Below are 24378 nucleotides of genomic sequence, written 5' to 3'. Positions count from 1 at the left end.
TACGGTTATGGATGAAGACCGGTCCTCTACGGTTATGGATGAAGACCGGTCCACTATGGTATGGATGAAGACCTACGGTTATGGTCCACTATGGTTATGGATGAAGACCGGTCCACGGTTATGGATGAAGACCGTCCACTATGGTTATGGATGAAGACCGGACGGTTATGGATGAAGACCGGTCCACTATGTTTATGGATTATGGATGAAGACCGGTCCACTACGGTTATGGATGAAGACCGGTCCTCTACGGTTATGGATGAAGACCGGTCCACTACGGTTATGGATGAAGACCGGTCCTCTACGGTTATGGATGAAGACCGGTCCACTATGGTTATGGATGAAGACCGGTCCACTATGGTTATGGATGAAGACCGGTCCACTACGGTTATGGATGAAGACCGGTCCACTACGGTTATGGATGAAGACCGGTCCACTACGGTTATGGATGAAGACCGGTCCACTACGGTTATGGATGAAGACCGGTCCACTACGGTTATGGATGAAGACCGGTCCACTACGGTTATGGATGAAGACCGTATTGAAAATAAAAGAACCTTGCTGAAAGAAGAAACTCTATTGTTGCCTAGGCAATGCCCCCCAATGCAGCAGTAGCATAGACATAGAATGAATAGAATAAGCTTGGAACCTCTAACCCTGCAATTTGACTGGTAAACTCATGGGTACACTTGCAATGGCTGCCTGGTATTGTGATGCAATATTTTTCATGGTAATGTAGAATGTTCATTCAAATTATGTTAACTGATGTGGCTCATTCAATCGAATATATTTTTTTAATGTCAGGTGAATTGAGTCAACAACTTCCTGCTTTTCCTTCCTGATTTGATCCTATGGGTACACTCGCAATTGGCCGCCAGTCCACCCATTATGCCATCATTGACTTGACTTGACGTCTGTTCTATGAATTCTATTTCTATGGCAGCACATGCAGTCAGGAGTGAAGGAGAGGAGAAAATGTGTGTCACATTTATTTTATATACTGTATCCTTTATATTTTATTTTTCTATTCGAACGGTTTTTATGGAGACAGCGGTCATTTGGCTGGCCAATTACCGCCATCCAAAATTCCATGACCGTCACAACCCTAGTTCTAATAGCTTAGAACAGTTCCGTTGCTCAGAGCTCTATGGTAAAACCACTGGAGGGCCAGTCTGGAATGGAACAGAGGAACCCCCCAGAGTTCAATTCCACTATCTCACATTCTAAAGGTCTCTGGTATTTGCGGTGACCCAGAGCAAACCCCCTCTTCTTCTCTGCTAGTGAATGCTTGCAGAATAAGACAACGTCTCGAGTGTATACAGTGGCAAGGGTGTCTGAAGCCTCTACAGGCGAGGGGAGCAGTAAATTACTCCTGCCTTGTTCTCCGTCTCCTGTGTTTATGATAGCACATCCAGACCAACATTGGTGCCTAGCAGCAGACTTCAACAGATCCCGAGTCAGCAAACACACACTTAGATATACACACGCACAGGTACACATGCACAGGTACACACGCACTGCTGGCACGTGCCTTACAGAGACAAACACTTGTTTCACTCTCTCTACATCTCTCTCTGTTCCGAAAAAAAGAAAAGGAAAACATCCTGTGAGGTGATCTGATATCCTGATTGTGTTGGATGTTCAACAACAGCAGACCCATGGTGAGTTCATTTCACACACAGGAGCCTTAAAGGCTGGGACTGGAGATGGGGAGCCCAGATGTGAAGGAAGAACAGAAGAAGAAGAGATTCCATTTGTATCTCTCCTCTTTCATTATTCCTTATCTCTGCTTGCTCCCAAGAGCAGTACAACCAGCCCCCTTCACTAAAACTACTGCAGCGCAGCGCTTTGTCATGTGGGGCTGTGCTCAACAGATCAAGACAACAATCACGACGCCTGCTGCTTGCTGCATCAGAGACAAGCCACAGGCTTAGGAGAATCCTAACATGCACAGCCTAGCAATATGACGACGCAGTCTGGCGTCGTAATGTAACAGACACGGATCAGGTCTGACTGGAACCATTCCCATTAAGCTACTGTATAAAACTACCTCTCTAGCTCAATGCACTGCCGGTCACATTGACTAGGCTATAAAAAAGTGTTAGCAGATCCCAAACCAACCGATCCCTATGCATGTGTGTAATGTTAGGCAGTAGGCCAACAGTATAGCGCAGTAACCACACACAGAGCAGAGAGACAGGGTAGAGACATTACCAAGCCCAGACACCACAGCACCCTAATTAAAGGCAAACATATTCAGCGTCAGTCGAGCACACACAACTTTTCCCTCATTTAATAAACATAAGGGGGGCACCAAGTGGTGATGATTATGTAACCAGCGTGTGTAGGTGCCTTCTAAAGGGCAGTGTGGGGGGTATTCACTCACAGCCTTACGGATACCAGTCAAAAGCATTAGCTCAATGAAACCATCCACTTGGAATCCTTCCGATCCAACAGGCCTGAGTCGCCACCTGTCTTTTTTTTTTTTTTTTTTTTTGTACCTTTATTTAACCAGGCAAGTCAGTTAAGAACATATTCTTATTTTCAATGACGGCCTGGGAACAGTGGGTTAACTGCCTGTTCAGGGGCAGAACGACAGATTTGTACCTTGTCAGCTCGGGGGTTTGAACTCGCAACCTTCCGGTTACTAGTCCAACGCTCTAACCACTAGGCTACGCTGCCGTCTATTTGGTCTTGTTAGCCTTAAATACGCCTTGAATAAGATATGATGCGGGAGCTTGATTGATCCAACCCCATGTTGGATCATAAGTAGGAAATAGATGGAAAGACAATCATCTTGAACTAAAATCAATCAAATCGTGGCAGACATAGTAGATTGGATGTTCCCTTTGAAGCCCTAAGCCTCTTCAGATGAACTCATTCCTCCTAATTGATGACAGATGCAAAAGCAAACAAAGTATTTCCTTGAACAGGCAGAGAGAAAGAGATCACTCACTGTGACTGCACTGGGTCAGCGTTGTTATTCTACATTCATGCACATCTGCACATTTTGGGTCGGCAACGTAGCCTAGTGGTTAGAGCGTTGGACTAGTAACCGAAAGGTTGCAAGTTCAAATCCCCAAGCTGACAAGGTACAAATCTGTCTCCCCCTGAACAAGGCAGTTAACCCACTGTCATTGAAAATACGAATTTGTTCTTAACTGACTTGCTTAGTTAAATAAATAAAAATCTAGGATTTTTAGTCAATGCAGTCGTTACCACTTTGGACCTACACATTTACTATTATTGGAGGATCATTTAGGGGTAGAAACTACGCAAAACAAACAACCCCTAGGAAATAACTAATAAGATGTGGGCTATATCGACTGGCAGCAGCAATCAGTAATTGTACAATTGAATACACAATTTAATTAGACACTCTTCGATTTTAGACATTCACTTACTAATATGATATTCATTTAGCCGAGCAGACCATGAACACACTGCTGTATCTCAAACCATCCCAAATCCACAAAGAAAGAGAAGAGGAGGAGGAGGCTTATTGGGATGACGTCAATACAGAGAATGAATAATGGGGAAAGAGGAGGAAAAGGGGAGGGGGGTTAGAGGGAGAGAGTGAGTGAGAGAGGTGAGGATAGTTTGCCTCACAACTTCTCCACCACACACTAGGTTGTCACACCCACTGGAGTGTAGCACTGCAATATTCACCACCCAATAGCATGTTGTTCATTCATTGTTACATGTCTGTTCCTGTGCAGTACCATTAATAATTGTTACCCTCCCCCTTCTTGCTCAATCATCTCTTCCATAATGCAGGCCACTCACTATAGGGAGAAGGGAGTAATCCTGTATTTGTGTAGGTAAGTGCCGTTAAAAAACAGTTGTTTGCTCACGGTGGTGATGCCGGGAGAACAATGGTAGTAGAAAAACAGCTCTTTCCAATACATCTTGAAATGTAATGCTTGATTTAACAAGACCTTTTTATGTGATTCACAGAAGAAAATGGACCCTGGGAGGCGAGGGAGGAATAGTGAATAGCAGTGGGCGATGTTGAAGGCTGAGTTTCTAGCGCTGATGACAGTTGAGTTTCTCTCTCCTCTCCTAACCCCCAAAAACAACTGCTCCCCGGGTGCCGATGACGTGGATTAAGGCATCCCCCCGCACCTCTCTGATTCAGAGGGTTGGGTTAAATGAGGAAGACAAATTTTGGTTGAATGCATTCAGTTGTGCAACTGACTAGATATCCCCTTTCCCTCTACTGCAAAACCAAACTGCTGTTTGTCAGGCTAGGGAGGCAGCAGACTCATAGCAAGGCACTTAACTCTAATTGCTTCAGGGCGATGTACTGTATAATGGTGACCCTGGCCGTGACCCCACTCCCTGTGGGTGTCTCAGGGGGAGTTGAGACATGCAACAACAAAAAAACATTTCCATTACACACTTGTAACAGGACAAATTAAAGCACCACCCAAATTATTATTATTTTATTATAGCAGCAGTGTCATTCTACATCTCTCGCTCTCTGCACCTGTTAGTGTGTGGGTAGCACTCTTCTGCAGTCAATTACCAAAAGCACCCTCTTTGGTCTCATGGGTGGAATGATTCATATTTTTCATCATTTCATAACTAATAAAGTTTTATTTAATTAAACGCTGAAAATGCGGTGTTTCTATGTCAAACGGTTTGGTTATATTTCAGTCTTTTTTGATGTATATAAAGTGTAATATTGAGATGCAAACTCAAAATGGAATACATTTCAACATATGACATGGTACAAGTGTCTTCTTTTTAAAAATACCATAACCATGTGTGTGAGGTGTATACTTGTGTTTCAAAGTAGATTTGTTTAAGACTACCAATAATAATTCTGAGTGACCCTGATTTAGCCCACTACAGTAATAGGTTAATGGTTTTTGTCTGAACACAAGGCCATTCTCTCTCTCACCCCCCCATCTATCTCCATGGGCTCTCCGAAGTCTATGCCCCTTCATCTGTGATTGGTCTACAGTAAGGATTCTTTAATGAAGACATACAATTGCACGACTAAGACCTCAGCAAAAACGTCCATTCATTCCAGATATCTTGAGTTATCTTAGATTAATTCAGACTATTTTGAGGAAGTGCATAATGGCTACCGTGTCTCAAGAGGGACAAACAGCACTAGTGCTCTTTTTAAAGCAAAGGTATTTTAAGGGAGTATGCGAGGCCCATTTCTGCTAGGAGCAAAGCGAACCTAGTATGCAGACACATTTAACCATGATACATTAGCAGGGGGGAGAAATAACACGCTCACTAGAATCAAGCTTACTTGTCTTGAGTTAAACTGAGTAGCCAGCGGAAGCAGGCTAGCTACTTTGTCTGCAATTTCCTGGAAGTGTATGTGGGAGAAAATGTAGGAAACCTTTCAGTGTGAGATGTAGGCCCGGAAATAACTAAGTACATGGCTGAATTTAGTGTGTCCTACATATTACCCTCTCCTCTGTCCTTCCCTCCAGTGATGTGATGTTTCTTATGGGACAGCATGGCTTCAGCGAAGCAGGCAAGGTTGCTTAGCAACTGGGTACAGCAAGCACATAATTAGACTGCACTGATGCTCACTCAAACCTCTATAACCTGTCTCACTCCATCCTCCATAATCTGACTCCCTCAAACCTCTATAACCTGTCTCACTCCATCCTCCATAATCTGACTCACTCAAACCTCTATAACCTGTCTCACTCCATCCTCCATAATCTGACTCACTCAACACTCTATAACCTCTCACTCAAGCCTCCATAATGTGTCTCAATCCAACCTCCATAAGGTCTATAACTCAATCCTCTATAACCTGTCTGAGTACTTGTTGCTACCTCGATCCATCAATACATAACAAACCTGAACATTTTATCTTTAAGAGAAACTCTGGAAACTAAACTGAGCTTTCCTAATACAGCTTTCCTAATACAAAGGAATCACATTTTGGAAGTCTAAGTCAAATCTCTTTGATTACAATGACAAAATAGGAAATGTTGGGAAACGTGCCGCTGCATTGTGCATTCTCCCAAGTAATGACAAAACACTGAAATGGTTGGGAAACGTGCCGCTGCATTGTGCATTCTCCCAAGTAATGACAAAACACTGAAATGGTTGGGAAACGTGCAGCTGCATTGTGCATTCTCGCAAGTAATGACAAAACACTGAAATGGTTAATGACATTCTCCCAAGTAATGACAAAACACTGAAATGGTGGGAAACGGCCGCTGCATTGTGCATTCTCCCAAGTAATGACAAAACACTGAAATGGTTGGGAAACGTGCTGCATTGTGCATTCTCCCAAGTAATGACAAAACACTGAAATGGTTGGGAAACGTGCCGCTGCATTGTGCATTCTACCAAGTAATGACAAAACACTGAAATGGCATTCTCCCAAGTAATGACAAAACACTGAAATGTTTGTGAAACGTGCCGCTGCATTGTGCATTCTCCCAAGTAATGACAAAACACTGAAATGGTTGGGAAACGTGCCGCTGCATTGTGCATTCTCCCAAGTAATGACAAAACACTGAAATGGTTGGGAAACGTGCCGCTGCATTGTGCATTCTCCCAAGTAATGACAAAACATTGAAATGGTTGGGAAACGTACCGCTGCATTGTGCATTCTACCAAGTAATGACAAAACACTGAAATGGTTGGGAAACGTGCCGCTGCATTGTGCATTCTCCCAAGTAATGACAAAACACTGAAATGGTTGGGAAACGTGCCGCTGCATTGTGCATTCTCCCAAGTAATGACAAAACACTGAAATGGTTGGGAAACGTGCCGCTGCATTGTGCATTCTCCCAAGTAATGACAAAACACTGAAATGGTTGGGAAACGTGCCGCTGCATTGTGCATTCTACCAAGTAATGACAAAACACTGAAATGGTTGGGAAACGTGCCGCTGCATTGTGCATTCTCCCAAGTAATGACAAAACACTGAAATTGAAAATGGTTGAGGACAAACAAAACACTTAGTGCAAATAAAGGTTGTGATACAAATTACGAACATGCAGTACCACATCCATCTCCAACATTCCTGCACAACACTCTGCACAATACAAACCAGCAACTATTCAACAGCCTTTCAGGTTAGTGTATTCACTAAATATTAAGAGATCTATTCCAGCCATGTCCAACATGTCCAATAATGACTAAATACCATTGTACATATATGTGCTCGGGGCTAACACTGCAATTAATGTAGAGTTAAAACAACAGGTTAGTGCATGCGGTTCTATGTGAGGTGAGGTCTATTTCCTCCTCCTAATATAAAACTCTATAAACTGAGGCTCTCCTCCTGCTCTCCAGAGACCTGCCACCTGCACTATTTATAGGCTGTAGTGTAGACATTAAAGCTAGCAATGGAGCGTGAACCCATAGGCTTCAGCCATGCTAATTAGAAACAGAGTGAAAGCGAGCTCCAGGGCAGTGGTGCTGCTAGAGGGAAAAAGACACGGTGAGCCATACTGGAAACGTGATAAAATAGCATTCCTTAGCTAGATACAGTAGAGAGAGAGAATAATCAGTAACTCCCAAACCCTGTGTGTGTGTGTGTGTGTGTGTGTGTGTGTGTGTGTGTGTGTGTGTGTGTGTGTGTGTGTGTGTGTGTGTGTGTGTGTGTGTGTGTGTGTGTGTGTGTGTGTGTGTGTGTGTGTGTGTGTGTGTGTGTGTGTACAAGACGTGATGAATAAAAAGCACAAAGAGAAGATGTGTGTATTGCAATAACTTGGGATTTTCCCTCAATTGAGATGGATTTTCACCTCATGAAGAAGGCAACCGGCCACATGAGGAGGATGTTCAATGAAGATGCCTACATATGTTTCTGTTGCATTAGGGTTCTCTGAAATAAACCTTAGAGGCTCATTTAGCCACCAAACAAGTTTGCTTTGCAAATGAATTATGATATTTACATATAAAATAGAACTGATTAAAATCAGTTGAGTAGAACATTAAAAAAATACTTGGTTGAGCAAATTACCAGATGAAATGTATAATTGATCATTTGACTCTTTGGCTAATCCCTTTTAGGAATGACACATAATGACACATAATGACATGCATATTAACTTTCTATTTTCCAATGAGTCATTCATTAGAAGGAAGTGTGAATGGGGAACATAGATTGTTGTTTTATGTCTCTGGTGAAGTGTTTGCTTTCCCCACTAACAGACCAGATCATGTGATTTATGAGCAGCAGTGACAAGTGTTTGTCCAACAGTGTCACAGACAGAGCACAGTTTATGGCTACTGACGGGATGCTTTACACTCTATGGAAAGGAATCATTCAACAGGCACTCTAGACCAGAAAAACACTGCGTTACTTCCTAGTCTCTTGCAATAGGGATTTAGACAGAACTCCGATGTAGGGAAGGACACAGATGAGGCACTGACGGTGTAGCTAAACCAGTTAGTTTTTATAAATCATAAGTTCACCTGGGGTCACAGGCCCTGTCCTTACTATCTGAGCTGTGCTTCGCTTTCCCAAACTAACCATTTGGCATCTCAGCCCTGTTGTTAACATGGTTTTACATCATTTGTTTGTTTCATTTTGCAGGCGGAGGTATGCATTTCATAGGTTGAAAAAACATCATTTCAAGAGTCGAGAAAACAAAAGAGGCCGGCCACAGAATGAAAATGCAACACATATTTATTTAAAACATTAATCTAATTAAGGTCCAAGGTGGTCTCTCTCCTCAGTTAAGAGCCTTTTTAAGCTTGTCTGATCTCATTGACCTCCTGATACAATGATGGCCTTTTACTGTCTCTCTCTCCCCTTTTTCCTCTCTCTTTCTCTGTTCTCGCTCTCCCTTCTCCCTCTCAATCCCTCTCCCTCTCGGACGGCAGCCATTATATGCTTGGCTGCTACATGTAGCTTAAATCCACATAAAACAAGGATGAGGGTGTTTGTTTTCAAACCCTTCTCCTCCCATTCATGAAGTTAACAGAAACCTCTTAATGGACATAATACAATGTCATTACCACTTCCATTAGCTATCCAATAAACAAATCACCTTCCATTTGCATCAAGGCAAAGAAACAAAATAGTCCACAAACAAAACAACCCCCTTTCTGAGGGTCTGCAAAAGGTACTCAGATTGTTGATTGAACATCAAGTCCTGCTCAACAGCACTAGAACATCAAGTCCTGCTCAACAGCACTAGACCATCAAGTCCTGCTCAACAGCACTAGAACATCAAGTCCTGCTCAACAGCACTAGAACATCAAGTCCTGCTCAACAGCACTAGAACATCAAGTCCTGCTCAACAGCACTAGAACATCAAGTCCTGCTCAACAGCACTAGAACATCAAGTCCTGCTCAACAGCACTAGAACATCAAGTCCTGCTCAACAGCACTAGAACATCAAGTCCTGCTCAACAGCACTAGAACATCAAGTCCTGCTCAACAGCACTACAACATCAAGTCCTGCTCAACAGCACTAGAACATCAAGTCCTGCTCAACAGCACTAGAACATCAAGTCCTGCTCAACAGCACTAGAACATCAAGTCCTGCTCAACAGCACTACAACATCAAGTCCTGCTCAACAGCACTAGAACATCAAGTCCTGCTCAACAGCACTAGAACATCAAGTCCTGCTCAACAGCACTAGAACATCAAGTCCTGCTCAACAGCACTAGAACATCAAGTCCTGCTCAACAGCACTACAACATCAAGTCCTGCTCAACAGCACTAGAACATCAAGTCCTGCTCAACAGCACTAGAACATCAAGTCCTGCTCAACAGCACTAGAACATCAAGTCCTGCTCAACAGCACTAGTCCTGCTCAACAGAACATCAAGTCCTGCTCAACAGCACTACAACATCAAGTCCTGCTCAACAGCACTAGAATATCAAGTCCTGCTCAACAGCACTACAACATCAAGTCCTGCTCAACAGCACTAGAACATCAAGTCCTGCTCAACAGCACTAGAACATCAAGTCCTGCTCAACAGCACTAGAACATCAAGTCCTGCTCAACAGCACTAGAACATCAAGTCCTGCTCAACAGCACTAGAACATCAAGTCCTGCTCAACAACACTAGAACATCAAGTCCTGCTCAACAGCACGATCACAAGTGCTATTGGTGCAAATCCCATCATTAGTACCTTCACATGTCTCCCTTATGACTCTGTGGCCTAACCTTCTGCCTGGAGTCTGGGCCTATTATAGCCTGTCACAGCGACTAAACACCAGCTCACTGTAGAGGAGTTATCCACATGTACCCAACTGGTACCCCTCTGGTCAAGTGTGGTCTTTCACTGTTTGGTCTTTTATTGTTATTTCCCCAGCAATAACACACACAGGAGGGACTGAGAGAGCAATCAGCAGCCTCTTCAAACAGTGGGTGTGTTTACAGTGTTTGTTCCCAGGTAATGCAGGCCAGACTGCACTTGCTTAACACCATAGGGAGCTTCACCTTATACACCGCAGCATGTAAACGGAAGAGCAGTGGACGAGAAGAGAATGAGTGACATCTACTGCTCAGTGCCGAGGCCTGGTACAACATGCCATCTAGGCCTACATTCAGCTGAACCACCTGTTGACTCCAACCCCCCTCATCACTGCCTGGAGCAGATGGAGTCAGTGTAACATTATGTCTGCGTTTAGCACATGATCAAAACCCTGCTCAGTCTACTCTGTGACCCAACAGCCAGTAGAGCTGCTCCTCTCAGTCTACTCTGTGACCCAACAGCCAGTACAGCTGCTCCTCTCAGTCTACTCTGTGACCCAACAGCCAGTACAGCTGCTCCTCTCAGTCTACTCTGTGACCCAACAGCCAGTACAGCTGCTCCTCTCAGTCTACTCTGTGACCCAACAGCCAGTACAGCTGCTCCTCTCAGTCTACTCTGTGACCCAACAGGTGCTTGTCTGGCATCAACTCACATCGTCCCAAAAGACAGGAGGGGAGTTCCTTTTACCTTCACACAACCTCCAACAAAATGGGTGGATGAAATGTGGAAAGGTGGGTTTATCTGCATCAGTGGAGGCTGGTGGGAGGAGCTATAGGAGGACAGGCTCATTGTAATGGCTGGAATGGAATGAATGGAAAGGTATCAAACACATGAAATCTATGGAAACCACGTTTGACCCCATTCCATTGATGCCATTCCAGCCATTACAATGAACCCATCCTCCTATAATTCCTTCCACCAGCCTCCTCTGAACTGCATGTAACACAATAATTAAGAGAGGAACAGATCCAACATACGATTTGCTAAACTGTTGCGAGGAGATAATGATTCTATAAATGAATCCCATCAGCGGAGGATGTCAACAGAACAAATAGAGGTCTTGGAACTGCAACTGGATTTGAAACTGCAGCCTGAACATTTAATTACATAATTACCAGCGTTTTAGCAATGCATTAAACTTTAATTGACTTAATCAGTTATCTCAAAATAGTCGAACAAAACGTCTCCGCGCACCAGCTGTCCACCGACGACTCAATTTGATGGAAATATGCAAATTGGGATACTCCAAATGAGTTAGAGGTGGGTTCACTCTACACCAGCAAATTACTACCATGATGATCCACCCAACAGCTCCTCACCCATGCAGCCCCCTTCTCCATACCCCCTTCCCCCCTCATCCAGCCCCCCCTTCCCCTCCTGCCACTATTAAGCTGAAATTGTCCTGCAAGTAACATGATTTCCAAAGGTGGCACAAGGTGTTTTTAGGAGGGGACTTCAGAAGTGTAATTATCAGAGGCGAGGATATGAATGTTGCTAAAAACACCCATACCCCTCTGTTATTAGTGTCTATATGGGGTAAATGTAACCCTGCATTCATTCACAGGACAACAAAAGATCCAGGCCCCTCTTTAGCTCTGAAGCATATCAACGTATAGACAGTGGTAGAGGTGGAGGGAGAGAAGAGGTGAGAGATCTAGTGTGTGTGTGCGTCCAATACCACACAAAGCCAAATAAAAAAGAGATGGACATGTAATATCTCATTAGTCTTGTAAATATCAGCAAATATTTGCAATTGTATACACTGAGTATCATATCTGACGCTTCTCAACAATATAGGCTATCAGACAGTAGAAAGAAACACTCACACACTTCCCTTATAGGCCTGGAGAGGCTGGCCAATCCGACACCGGCTCTTTAAATAAATATCTTTAAGAAATTGGCTGTGATGAATCGTCGCAGAATGAACCAGCTGTGTTAAGTCTGGGAATGAATGATCTTAGACAATAAGTACAGTACTTTTGATTCAAGGAAGACCAGTTCCTTTTCAATTAGCCACGCTAATGAAATGTTACAGATGAGGAAAATATCATTAAACCCACTAGGCTAACACCATTATTTATTACATGGCACAGTTTCCACTCTCTGTGCCTGCTGTTAATCAGCCAAATCAATTATTCTGACAGATTCTACTTTGCAGACTGAGGATACACACACGCGCACACACACTCCACAGACACACATAGAGACACAGATAGAGAAGACAGGAAATAAAAAGAAAGGGAGAGGTATAGCCCTGCAATACACATAACGATAACACCCTTCACTGCTTCATCTTTTCTCTTGTTCAAATATCCATATCAAGTCAATCCACACTGTGAAGTGTATTTAATGTCCCCCTCAATGACCCCTATTTACTCCAGCAGTACCCTCACGGAGGTTCTGATTGCTTTGGGACACAGAGAGGTCTATGGCTAAGTAACATGCCCTACAGCCTGAGTGCTGTGCACTGTGTGTGCCTCTCCCTCAGGCTGAACACAGGCTCTCGATGCATGCCCGACTGCTGGATCTAGTGTTCTAAATGTTTATAGGGACCAGGCTCCTGGGATAAGGGGGAATTGAGTGATACTTAGGAAATATGAAATGGTCTGGTTTATCTATTGTGGTCCTGAAAAAATGAACTAAAACGAATTATATAATGTGTAGAAAGAGATATTGATTACTCTGTACTGTACAAATATAAGCTCTGTATGGCTGGTAAGAGGGTAGTTCATAGGCATAGAATATAATACTAAATTCTAAAATATATCTAATAGGGATTTTATATGTAGAGCTAGAGAGTAACTATTGTAACCTGATATGTTATAAAGCCCTGTCAGTCACTTGGGCAGGTCTTGGGATGCCCTGTGAGTCACGGTATTGTCATGGGGGAATACAGTATGTCACCGGAATGTAGAGTCTGTGTGGCCCCAATGACAGCATGTTGTATCACCTGCCTGTCTACCTGTCAGACATGTCAAGCTTTGCCCTCCAGAGCCACTGCTAACTCTCCCTGGCAGCTTTTAACCTCTCAGGAGTGCCCTATCCAGAGAGCTGTCATAATGGCTTTGCAATACCAAGAGTATACCCATAGAAATAGAATGGCTAGAATGGGCATAGCCCCTCATACCACGGCAAATTTGACAGTACATGCATGGGTACACTCAAATATCATTATATTTCTTTATATAAGTAAAACCTCTACATTTTTGTTAGGCTGTGAAAATGATTTCACACAACTGACTGAGTTGAACCATTGACTTGAGCAGCATAGCGAATGATGTGTCAGAGCAGCGGATTCCCCCATACATCACATCAGGACTGACATTGACAAAGCTTTATGGCAGACTGATGTCAGGGAGAAATGTGGGCCACCTGTCCTTGTCTGTTACACGCAACCTGTCACAGATAGAGTGAGAGAGCGAGAGCATGACATAAAAGGGAAGGGCAGACAGGCTGAGACTCAGTCGGAACCCAACCCAGAGAGTGACTGGAGGAGAACCCAGAGCCCAGGCAGTGATGGCAGCACAGCTTGAAGCGCATCCTGTGGTAAGTAAGAGTGCACAGTGCTCCAGGGCTTATTTTGTACTGAATAAATACTGGGCTGTCAGCTGGAGTGGGCCCATCCAGACTGATCTAGGATCTGAGTCTGTCATCTCTTGACTCATCCAATCCCATTTAAAAAAACTTCCAACGAACACTCACACACAAAAGTACTGCAATCATCAACACTGTGGGGAACACAACATAGTTATGTAGTTAGCTCCAAAACAAAATGTCAAATAACTGTGAGCATTCCCATGTGTAGAACATTAGTACATTGAAGACAGACAGACAGACAGACAGACAGACAGACAGACAGACAGACAGACAGACAGACAGACAGACAGACAGACAGACAGACAGACAGACAGACAGACAGACAGACAGACAGACAGACAGACAGACAGACAGACAGACAGACAGACAGACAGACACACAGACAGACAGACAGATACACAGACAGACACACAGACAGACACACAGACAGACACACAGACAAATACACAGACAGATACACAGACAGACAGAAACACAGACAAGTGGGAGAGCTTGACGAGCTTCAGAAGAGCTTTCTACAGAGAGAGTAATAACTCTGATAAGGCTGTTTGTGTAAGGATCACAGTGAGAGAGGAATTCTACCACATGGACCCATGTGAAAATAGAGATAGCATTAGATTAGAGGCATAGACAAAACTGCCAGCAGACAAGCAGTTGCCAGAAAATGGCTAAAACACGAGAGAATTGAACGGCTTCAAAAAAAGGAAAAGGATGGTAAAATCTTGTCCCTGGCTATCTTAGAAAGCGGGAGCCTCAGTGGTAGGGTTCTCATCGCATTTAATGATTATATTCCTCTGAGACACCAACTGCAGACACACACACACAGACACACGGTCTCTTAGTCCCAGCACAGTGGTTTTCCTGGGCCGGGCACATTGAACGTCCGTGTGTGTGCGCACAGACTTTAGCCCTGCTGGCTGGCCTTACCCTGCACAATCGAGATGAGCTGCACTGGGCCTGACCGCTGACAAGAGGCAGGCTCACACACACACACTAGGGCTGACCCCATTTAGTCGATTGGTCAATTGTTTGGTCGATAGGCTGCTGGTAGACCGAGATTTTTTAGTCAAGCTGTTGAAAATATATTTTAAAAATGTGTTATGGCACAAGCAACCTGTGTGGGTCCTGTGTGACGCAGTTGGTTGAATATGGCGCTTGCAATGCCAAGGTTGTAGGTTTGATTCCCACGGGGGACCAGTATGAAAATATATTCAAGCACTACTGTAAGTCGCTCTGGATAAGACATATAACGTAATTGTAAACACCTGTCTCAGTTTACTAATCCATTGCAGAGGCTGCGGGGGATGGCACACTAGTATTACCAGTAGTACAATTTCTAAATCGACTATTTCTAAATCGACAATAATTCATTGGAATGGACGATTAATTAGGGCCGATTTCAAGTTTTCATAATCGGTAATCGGCATTTGTGGACACCGATCATGTCCGATTACATTGCACTCAACGAGGAGACTGCGTGGCAGGCTGACTACCTGTTATGCGAGTGCAGCAAGGAGCCAAGGTAAGGTGCTAGCTAGCATTAAACTTATCTTATAGAAAAAACAATCAATCTTAACATAATCACTAGTTAACTACACATGGTTGATGATATTACTAGTTTATCTAACTTGTCCTGCGTTGCATATAATCGATGCAGTGCCTGTTAATTTATCATTGAATCACAGCCTACTTCGCCAAATGGGTGATTTAACAAGCTCGTTCGCGAAAAAGCACTGTCGTTGCACCAATGTGTCCCTAACCATAAACATCAACGCCTTTCTTAAAATCAATACACAAGTATATATTTTTTAAACCTGCATATTTAGTTAATATCGCCTGCTAACATGAATTTCTTGTAACTAGGGAAATTGTGTCACTTCTCTTGCGTTCTGTGCAACAGAGTCAGGGTATATGCAGCAGTTTGGGCCACCTGGCTCGTTGTGAACTGTGTGAAGACCAACTTCAATGTGTTAGGGTGCCTGTATCAGTTTTTCATTTAAGACACTGAGGAGAAGAAGAAGTATCTGTGTATTATTCTTAGTTGGATTGCTCTAGTACGATTACATATAGATATTGTTTTTGCATATCTCAAAATGTCCTCCCACATCTCTTCGTCAATAGTAACAGACAATTCTTTCTCCCACACTTGTTTCACCCTCTGTGTTGAGAGCAGAAAAGGATCTTACAGCATCATAAAACCGACTTACAGACATTTTCCTTTGTGGGAAAACAATTATTTTTAATGACAGACATATCAGGGTTACCAATTCAGGTGGTGCTCTTCAGAATAAAATGTCTTACTTGTAGGAAGCGGAAAAAGTCCTGGTTTGGGAGTCGATATTTCTCGACCATCTGCTCAAATGACAATAAACTCTTATCAGCAAATAAGTCATTTAGTCTGCATATGCCCTTATTAAGCCAAAAGTGAAAGCGAGCATCAGCAATCCTGGACCAAAATCTGGGTTGGTAAGAATTGGGGTAAGAGCAGAGGTTAGTTTGGACTTTCCCAGGAAGCGTTGAACTGACCTCCATACTTTGAGTGTGTTAAGTGTAATGGGATTATTGCAGTTATCTTCTACAGAAGCTTCTGAAAAATATAAGATCCTGTAAGAGGTATTTTGAAAGAGAAGTCTCAATGTCTAACCAAATAGAGGAGTCATCGTTTGTGATCCAGTCAGAAATATAACACAGGTGGGCACACCGCTGATAGAACCTGATATTGGGCATATTGGGCAGATCCAAGCCACCCATAGACCTTGGCAACTGCAATATTGCCATCTTAAGTCTTGGCTTGCGTTTACTTAATATAAAGGAACTTAGCCATCCATTTACATCCTTTATTACCTTATTGGAGAGTAATACTGGGATCATTTGGATTGGGTAAAGTTGTCTAGGTAAAATATTCCTTTTCAAGAGGGATATTCTACCCTACCAAGAAATCGGGAGAGAGTTCCAGCACTCCAGATCCTGTCTTATTGTATCAAACAAGGGAACAAAATTGGCTTTGTACATTTGCTGGAATGTAGGAGTTACAAATATACCCAGATATATAAAACCTGAGGGAGACCATTTAAAAGGGAAGGGGGAGAGGTATTAGGTACAGAGTGAAGGTTACCAAGTGGCATAACCTCTGATTTAGTTAAGTTAATCTTGTAGCCTAAGAATTCACTGAATAATTCAATAATATTAATAAGAGATGTAATTGAAGTCTCGGGACTAGAGATGAATATAAGGACATCATCAGCATACAAGCTTATTTTATGGTGAACATCACCAGTGAGCAGCCCCTGTATAGCAGGCGTTACCCTGATGGCCTCGGCCAGTGGTTCCATAACGAGTGCAAAGAAGAGAGGGGACAAAGGTCAGCCCTGCCTGGTACCTCTGTATAAAGAAAAGCTATTTGACCTTAGCCCAGTAGTAAGGACAGCAGCATGAGGATCATCATATAAAACTTTCACCCATTTTATAAAGTTGTCCCCTAGACCAAATTTATTTAGAGCAAAGAATAGGTAAGACCACTCCACACGATCAAATGCTTTCTCAGCATCTAGGGAGAGCAAAAGACCATCCATAGCACTTTGTTGGTAGGCTTGAATTACATTAAGAAGCCGCCTGACATTGTTGCATGACTTACGGCCCATATTAATGAAGCCAGTTTGGTCTCCTTTCACAATTAGTGGCAGTAAATCCTCTAATCTTGTGGCAAAAAAATTAGAAAGCAATTTTCTATCCACATTCAGAAGGGAAATTGGTCTGTATGAGGAACAAGACTCTGAACATTTTCCCTTTTTGAGAATAAGTGATATGTTGGCTTCTCTCAGCGTTTGAGGGAGCTGGTCATTTGAAAATGAGTGGTTAAACATATCACGCAATGGCTCAAGGATCAGGCCATGGAACTCTTTATAGAACTCACTACAAAACCTGTCTGGTCCCGGGGCCTTACCATTTAGCAAATTATTAATTGGTAATAGGGGTATTAAGGAGAGACCTCTGTTCTTCGGAGATAGTAGAGAGCTCAATTTAAAAAAATAAGTTATTATTTTGGGTGCATCATTTGGCAGTTCTGAGGCATAAAGGTTTGCATAAAATTTCTTAAATTAGTCATTTATCAATTTATTTTCATATAATTTATTGCCATCAGAATCAGTAATAGTAGCAATTGACTGAGAGTCAGCCCTCTTTTTAGCTAGTTATGCCAAGTACTTTCCTGGCTTATTGCCATGTCCATATAGCTTTTGCCTGACAAATCTCATTGTCTTTTCAGCGTCCTGTGTTAGGAGAGAGTCCATCGTTGATCTAAGGACTGATATTTCCTTTAATAGGGCAGGAGTGGGAGTTTTAATGTAGTCCTCTTTAATTCCTAATTCACCCTCTAAAGTTTTTTGCTTTTCACGTCTCTTAGTGGCTGTGTATGACATAATCAGCCCCCTGTCATACGCTTTACAGGTTTCCCAAAGGTGCGAGGGGTTATTGGTTGATTGAGAGTTAATAGAGAAAAATGCTTTCAACTCTGTAATAAAATATGATGTGAATGTATGGTCTTTAAGAATGGTTGTATTCAACCTCCAATGTCTTGACCGATTGCCCCGTTGAGTTTTATGTCCAGGATCACCTCCGCATGATCAGATATGACTATGCTTCCTATCCTAGCAGATAAAACAGACTGAAAAGATGTCCTGGGCATAAAAAAGTAATCTATTCTAGTCTGAGATCCATGAGGTGCAGAAAAAAAGTAAACACTGTTGGAGGGATGAAAAGTTCTCCAAACATCAGCATACCCCAGATCATCACAAATACAGTGCCTTGCGAAAGTATTCGGCCCCCTTGAACTTTGCGACCTTTTGCCACATTTAGGCTTCAAACATAAAGATATAAAACTGTATTTTTTTGTGAAGAATCAACAAGTGGGACACAATCATGAAGTGAAACGACATTTATTGGATATTTCAAACTTTTTTAACAAGTCAACAACTGAAAAATTGGGCGTGCAAAATTATTCAGCCCCCTTAAGTTAATACTTTTTAGCTCCACCTTTTGCTGCGATTACAGCTGTAAGTCGCTTGGGGTATGTCTCTATCAGTTTTGCACATCGAGAGACTGACATTTTTTCCCATTCCTCCTTGCAAAACAGCTCGAGCTCAGTGAGGTTGGATGGAGAGCATTTGTGAACAGCAGTTTTCAGTTCTTTCCACAGATTCTCGATTGGATTCAGGTCTGGACTTTGACTTGGCCATTCTAACACCTGGATATGTTTATTTTTGAACCATTACATTGTAGATTTTGCTTTATGTTTTGGATCATTGTCTTGTTGGAAGACAAATCTCCGTCCCAGTCTCAGGTCTTTTGCAGACTCCATCAGGTTTTCTTCCAGAATGGTCCTGTATTTGGCTCCAACCACCTTCCCATCAATTTTAACCATCCTCCCTGTCCCTGCTGAAGAAAAGCAGGCCCAAACCATGATGCTGCCACCACCATGTTTGACAGTGGGGGTGGTGTGTTCAGGGTGATGAGCTGTGTTGCTTTTACGCCAAACATAACATTTTGCATTGTTGCCAAAAAGTTCAATTTTGGTTTCATCTGACCAGAGCACCTTCTTCCACATGTTTGGTGTGTCTCCCAGGTGGCTTGTGGCAAACTTTAAACAACACTTTTTATGGATATCTTTAACAAATGGCTTTCTTCTTGCCACTCTTCCATAAAGGCCAGATTTGTGCAATATACGACTGATTGTTGTCCTATGGACAGAGTCGCTGTAGATCTCTGCAGTTCATCCAGAGTGATCATGGGCCTCTTGGCTGCATCTCTGATCAGTCTTCTCCTTGTATGAGCTGAAAGTTTAGAGGGACGGCCAGGTCTTGGTAGATTTGCAGTGGTCTGATACTCCTTCCATTTCAATATTATCGCTTGCACAGTGCTCCTTGGGATGTTTAAAGCTTTAAAGCTTTTTGTATCCAAATCCGGCTTTAAACTTCTTCACAACAGTATCTCGGACCTGCCTGGTGTGTTCCTTGTTCTTCATGATGCTCTCTGCGCTTTTAACGGACCTCTGAGACTATCACAGTGCAGGTGGATTTATACGGAGACTTGATTACACACAGGTGGATTGTATTTATCATCATTAGTCATTTAGGTCAACATGGGATCATTCAGTGATCCTAACTGAACTTCTGGAGAGAGTTTGCTGCACTGAAAGTAAAGGGGCTGAATAATTTTGCACGCCAAATTGTTCAGTTTTTGATTTGTTAAAAAAGTTAGAAATATCATTCCACTTCATGATTGTGTCCCACTTGTTGTTGATTCTTCATAAAAAAATACAGTTTTATATCTTTATGTTTGAAGCCTGAAATGTGGCAAAAGGTCGCAAAGTTCAAGGGGGGCGAATACTTTCGCAAGGCACTGTAGCTTTAAGTGACTTAGCTTGAGGAGAGAGTGAAGCTATACCGCTGGGAAACTTATCAATAAGGGGGTTCAACACGCAATTAAAATCTCCTCCAACCACTGCAGTGCCTGAGTTTAATTCTGAAAAGTCTAGAAATTCCGTGAGGAAATCAGGGGGGAGTAAATATTCATTATGGAAATGTTCTGCCCTTGTAAAGTACCATTAATTATAACAAAGCGACCAAATGTATCTTTCACGTAATTCAAGACCGTAAGTGGTAAGTTATTTTTCACAAGAATTCACCTCTACTTCTGTTGTAATTTCAGGTGCTCCTTATCATACAAATGAGTTTCTTGCAGCAGGGCCATATCAATATTTTATTTTTTCAAAAAAGACAGTACCTTCTTCCTTTTAATGGGGGTATGGCTCCCTCTAATGTTCCATACACACAGTCTGTTACCTGCCATTGCACTTTGACCATTCAATATTCAGACTGAATCCTACTGTAAAAGTGGGCTGGAACCTTTTTCCATGTGTTGAACTTTCTTCTATCTCACTGAGCATAAACAAACGATATGAACCCTGAACTCTAACTATACCAATATCAATACCAATATCAATCAAGAAAACCTACTCCTAACTCGTTTATTCCACCTTCCCGCTTTAGAGTGACGCCCAATTACTTGGTCCGCTCACATTGGTGGAGGATGCAGGCATTAGGTGGACGAGTGACACAAGGATAAGTGAGTAAATCAAGATTCTTCCAGAAGACCCGGAGGAACCATTCAAGAACGATGGATAACGCCCTACTACAACAATTGATCACGGCACAGCAGATAACCATAGAACTACTGCAACAACAGCTGAGCCGACGAGAAGAACCTAGAGTTAAGCCAAGAGCGGCTGCTCACGCCATCTTACCTCGTCTCTCCAAGGAGGATGATATTGAGGCCTTCCTCATGACCTTTGAAAGGACGGCCACCTTGGAAGAGTGGCCGTCTACAGAATGGGCAGGCGCATTCGCCCCTCTTTTGACCGGGGTGGCTCAGGAAGCCTATTTTGACCTGGATTCCCGCGAAGCTGCGGACTATGGGCGACTAAAAACCGAGATCCTGTCCCAGTACCAGCTGAATGCCAGAGATAGGGCTGTAAAGTTCCATCAATGGACCTATACAGCTGATCAACCCGTCCGTGCCCAGATCTTCGCATCAATACGACTGACGAAACAGTGGCTAGAACCTGGAAAGGGAGTAGGACATGTGATAGAGACTCTCGTAGTGGACAAGAGTTAGGAGAGAGTTGTTAAAAAGTTGTTAAAAAGTGACAAGGAGGAACGGAAGGAGTCTTCCAATCCCGTACCACGACTCACCCCGGCACGCCCGCCACCGAAACGTCCAAGCCCCCCCCCCGGAGGTGGGAGAAGTCAGCCACCACACAGCAGGGTCGGTGTTATAAATGTCAGTCTCCCAACCATTATGCCCCACAATGTCCTAGCAAGGATGAGCCCATGGTCACGGAGTCATCACTGCCTACCCCCACACATCCTGTTTTGAGGGGGCAGGATCAACACTGTTGGTTAGCAGAGATAGCCCCAGCCTCAGAGATTCCGGTGCGAGTCGAAGGACAAGATGTGGTAGCTATTCTCGACTCGGGAAGTATGGTTACGTTAGTAGAGGAGCGGATGGTGACCTCCGCAACACTGCTACCAGACAAAGTAGCCATATCCTGTATCCATGGAGACACCCACTGTGAATCTGCCTATTCTCACTCCAAAAGGAAGGTGTACAGTCAGGGCAGGGAAAGTGCCACAGCTGAAGGTGCCATTATTGATTGGGAGAGACTGTCCCCTGTATAAGGAGCTTCGGCAGATGACGTTATGCACGGGAAGAAGGGGGACAGGAAAGAAGAGAAAATCCAAGCCCGAGGTTGTAGTCCTACAAGGAGACGTAGCCGCGTCCTCGTCCTCTGCAGCAGAGGAAGAAATAGCGGCCCAACGTTTACGACAGATATTCCAGGAAACCACCGATGAAGACACATGTGAAGGGTTATACACAACGCAGGAAGGAAGGAGCAACCAGGCACTAAGGGATATATTTGAAGCTCCATCTGAGGAGGGGACCTGGAAGGGATTCTCCTCAGTCGGTCACCCCTGATGGGGATGTGGAACAACCTCCACATCCCTCTACCGAGGTTGACCTGCCCCAGGAATTAAAGGGACAGTTCGGCACCTCGCAGCATAGAGACCCAGACCTAAGGGAGGCCATGAGGAAGGTGAAGGTGATCGACGGGAGGAACGTCGACGGATCAGGTGAGCCCCCTCTTCCTTACTATGCAATCAGGCGGGGTCTCTTATACTGGGTCGTACGACGAAGGGGGAAAAACCAGGAATTACTAATGGTGCCTAGGCCATACAGGGATACAGTTAGCCCATTCCCACGTCCTAGGAGGACACCTGGCACGAGACAAGACTATTGACAGAATCATGCATAGATTCTATTGGCCCCGGGTCACCCGGGATGTGGCCAGGTATTGTAGGACATGTGATCAATGTCAACGTACAGCCCCACGGCCACACCTACGTAACCCTTTGATTCCTCTCCCCATCATAGAGACTCCCTTTGAACGTATAGCTATGGACCTCGTAGGACCCCTCCCAAAATCCGCCAGAGGACACGAGTACATCCTAGTGGTTATAGATTACGCTACCAAGTTCCCGGAGGCCATACCCCTGCGTAACATGTCGTCAAAGGGAATTGCCAAGGAGTTATTCCTGATGTTCTCTCGTGTGGGCCTCCCCAAGACTATCTTAACCGATCAAGGAACCCCGTTCATGTCCCGGTTGATGAAGGACTTGTGTCGGTTATATCAGGTTCAACAGATACGTACAAGCATATTCCACCCTCAATCAGACGGGTTGTGTGAACGCTTGAACAAAACGATTAAAAGCATGTTGAGAAGAGTGGTGTCCCGACACGTGAAAAACTGGGACATGCTTCTCCCACACTTAATGTTTGCCCTACGAGAAGTACCCCAGGCAACCACTGGATTCTCTCCGTTTGAATTGCTCTATGGCAGACCCTGTCGAGGGATCCTCGACTTAGCCAAGGAGACCTGGGAGACCCAACCATGCCCCTTTCGATCCACAATAGAACACGTTACCCTGATGAGAGACCGCCTGTCAGCAGTGTGGCCCATAGTCAAGGAGCATATGGAGAAGGCCCAAAGGACCCAAGGCCGGGCCTATGATAAGTCTGCGACCCCCCGTGAGTTCACCGTGGGAGAGAAAGTGATGGTGCTTGTGCCCACGGCAGAACATCGCTTGCTGGCGCAGTGGAGGGGGCCCTACGAGGTAATGAAAAGGGTCTCACTGGTCAATTACCTCATCAAGCAACCTGACAGGAGGAAGAAGGTCCAACTCTATCACATAAACCTGCTGAAGACGTACCATGGATGAGAGGAGGAGGTGGCTTTGATGGCCCTGGAGGGCAAAGGAAAAGAGGAGGCTCTACCACAGGTGCGCCGTGGCCAAACTCTCCTACCGGAGCAGTCAAGACAGCTAGACAAGCTGATTATGAACTTCGGTCGAATATTCTCTCCATTCCCAGGACAAACAGATGTCCTGTTCAACCATATCCACACTGAACCCGGCAAGAAGGTGCATATCCGCCCTTACAGGATTCCTGAGGCTCGCCGAGTCATCGCTAAGAAAGAGGTGAGGGAGATGTTGAGGATGGGCGTGATCGAGCCCTCGACGAGTGAGTGGTCCAGTCCCATAGTCCAGGTCCCCAAATCCGATGGTAGTATGAGACTCTGCAACGACTTTAGGGGCGTGAATGCCATCTCTACATTCGATGCGTATCCCCGCGTGGATGAACTCTTGGAGCGCTTAGGAAAGGCCAAGTTCATCACTACCCTGGATTTGACGAAGGGATATTGGCAAGTGCCGGTGGCTCCGGAGTATCGCCCAAAGACTGCCTTCGCCACCCCAGAGGGGCTTTTCCAGTATGTGAGGATGCCCTTCGGACTGCACGGTACCGCTGCAACCTTCCAACGCCTCATGGATGCCATTCTACGTCCCCATCAAGAGTATGCAGCGGCGTACATAGACAATGTGGTCATCCACAGCGAGGACTGGGATAGTCACCTCCTGCGATTACGGGCGATGCTCGTGAGTTTGGAAGCCACAGGGTT

The 24378-nt window shown here is 44.1% G+C and overlaps 1 protein-coding gene and 1 long non-coding RNA gene across 2 annotated transcripts in view; one reads left to right on the top strand and one right to left on the bottom strand.

The window, feature by feature from the left end:
* Positions 1 to 4610, top strand: part of LOC118391163 (uncharacterized) — a 44844-nt gene extending 40234 nt beyond the window's left edge. The window contains exons 3-4 of the long non-coding RNA XR_004827088.2: positions 3778 to 3821; positions 3958 to 4610. This is a non-coding gene — a long non-coding RNA (uncharacterized LOC118391163). The remainder of the gene's footprint in view (positions 1 to 3777; positions 3822 to 3957) is intronic.
* Positions 1 to 24378, bottom strand: part of LOC118391161 (autism susceptibility gene 2 protein-like) — a 605501-nt gene that overhangs the window by 497708 nt on the left and 83415 nt on the right. The window lies entirely within an intron of this gene.

This window comes from Oncorhynchus keta, chromosome 12 (assembly GCF_023373465.1).
Source record: "Oncorhynchus keta strain PuntledgeMale-10-30-2019 chromosome 12, Oket_V2, whole genome shotgun sequence".
Lineage (NCBI taxonomy): Eukaryota > Metazoa > Chordata > Actinopteri > Salmoniformes > Salmonidae > Oncorhynchus > Oncorhynchus keta.
Note: the sequence above shows the minus strand (reverse complement) of the source record. Positions and strands in the feature narration are given on the sequence as shown.